Source organism: Sciurus vulgaris, assembly GCF_902686455.1.
Source record: "Sciurus vulgaris genome assembly, chromosome: 14".
In the NCBI taxonomy this organism is placed as follows: domain Eukaryota; kingdom Metazoa; phylum Chordata; class Mammalia; order Rodentia; family Sciuridae; genus Sciurus; species Sciurus vulgaris.
Genome location: NC_136475.1, coordinates 64,424,560 through 64,426,833, shown reverse-complemented (window position 1 = coordinate 64,426,833; position 2,274 = coordinate 64,424,560).

Here is a 2,274-nt window from a genome sequence, read left to right as displayed (position 1 = left end):
TGGCTCTGCCCTCAGCCCTATCCTGGGCAACATCTTTTAAACCAGTAACTTGAATGCAGATATAGAAAACAGGTTTATCAAACTCCCTGATGGCTGAAACTGGGTAGCTAAGTAATCACAGGAGCTGGCAGAACTGAGAATCTCCTGCCTCTCAAAGGGCTAGCATGGGTTAGAGCTACAGAGGTGAATGAATCTTAACCAAAATGCAAGGTCCTTTACTTGAGTTCCAAAATCAACTGCACAAATAAATGCATCGTGGAAATTTTGGATTCTGCAATAATTGTAAAGAGAAAGTCATTGAAGTGTGTTAGTCAACGGTGAGTTAAATAAGAGCAAAGCCAAGGTTTGCACTAACTTGGCTTTCTGTTGAGTAAGGAAAAGGAGGAGGGGCAGTTTGACTGAAGGCTTCCTGCTGAGATTCTACAGCCCCACCACCCCCCCAGGGCTCAATTTAGTAACTTGCAGTCCACTCCATTAAATGTGTTTGGGTCCGCAGCCCCTACCCTGACCCTCCCCCCAGACTGAGCTGGGGAGCCCTTAGAAGGTAATGAGAAGGCTGAGAGTTTCAAGTCTGGGAAGAGCTTGGAAACCAAAGCGCTCAGCCTCTCCCTGCACAGCCCCATCCCTGCTGATAAGGCTGAGAGCAAAGCTAGCTGACAAGTGATTGGAAACAGGAGTTCCCAGACCCTTTAACCCTTCCCTGCCCTGCCATTGCAAGCTGAAGTCTCCAAATGCTGAGGCCCATCTCCATGCAGCTGCCCATCTGTCAGGTCTGCCTCTCCCACACCAACCTTTCCATTAACCTCTGTTTGTCCTGATGGGTCACTGAATGATGTCCTTCTGGGAAAAAAAAAAAAAAAAAAAAACAGTCGCTACCACCACCAAAGATGCAGCCCCTCCACACTCAGGCCACCCTACAAATCATCCAGGGAGTGTCCCTCTGGTCCAGACCTTCCCAAGTTCCCTTAATCATCACACCTGTGCTCCTCTAGGGCTGCTGTTTAGCAGCAGGAACCGACCAGGTGAATGTTGATCCTGTTTGGTGTTTGTGGGTTCCAGTAGGGGAGAACCAGGTCCAGTATCAGTAGCCTCAGTATAGAGCTATTCTTTGCTGCCCTGGCTGGCTGCCTATGGAGCCCCATCAGAAGACATTACGGGTCACCCCCAGAAGCCACACCTGACTTTGCCAAGTCACTGTACCTAGCTATTGCTTGTTGCATGAACAGGCCTCCTTCAAGAACAAATGACTAGGGGTCTGTCCCTAGCAATGATCAGCTTGGTTGAACGCTGAGAGGCAAGAAGCCCTGCTTAGCCTGGGGTGGGAGGGTATTAAGGAGAAACCAGGCTTACTAGCCACAGTAATTAAGTGTAAAAGAAGCTTCCTTCATAGAATGGAATTCAGATAAACTGCCATTATCATGCAAAGCGGCTTTGCACCTTAAAGCCCTTACCCAAACAGGCAGTTTAATTAAATCCCTAATCTCCTCTCGCCTCTTCTGACCCCTTCCTCCGCCTCTCCCTCCTTTGTACCCCATTCCTCCACCCAACCACCCACCACCTGCCAACTTCAGGATTCCATTTAAAATACCTAACCTCTAATCATGCAAAACATACCAAGAAATGGTGGGTTTGGGGTCCTCTTTGAGGGTCTGGTTGCTGTATCTTAGGGTGTTAGCTCCCTAAGTCTCAGAAAGTCCTAACTGGGGTGCTGGTTGGCAATGACGGAGGTGAGATGATGGTGGTGATCTTGACAATGGTGGTGGTAGCAAAGTGAGGAAGTGGGCATGGCCTTGAAGAGGAGGGTGTACACATGTCACAGCCCCACTGGCTCCTGACCACCCCAGGAGGCTGATGCCCATTTGCAGTCCAGTCCTGAGAAAAGCCTATGATCCCACCACCCACAACATATAGCAGCACTTGGATGAAGAATTCTGGTACTAAACCAAAGGAGGCAGGGATGGACAAATTGACGTGTACTTGGTCAATTGGGCACCCCCAAGTCTGAGGCTGTGCTCACCCTGCCAGGAACATGAGGAGGAACACTAAACCTGTTAGAACAAATTCTACTGGGGACAGCCAGAAGCTGTGGAGCTTAGGCTATATGCTGTAGGAAGAAGGAGAGGTTAGGACAAGGACGAACGAAAGGATGGGGTGGAGGTGCAGGACTGGAGAGCATTGATAGGGAACAACCAAACAGTACCTTCTGATGTCAGCCAAGTGCTCTAGAAGTCAGTGTCTTCCTGCAGGAAAAGGACAGAAACTACTCATCAGATG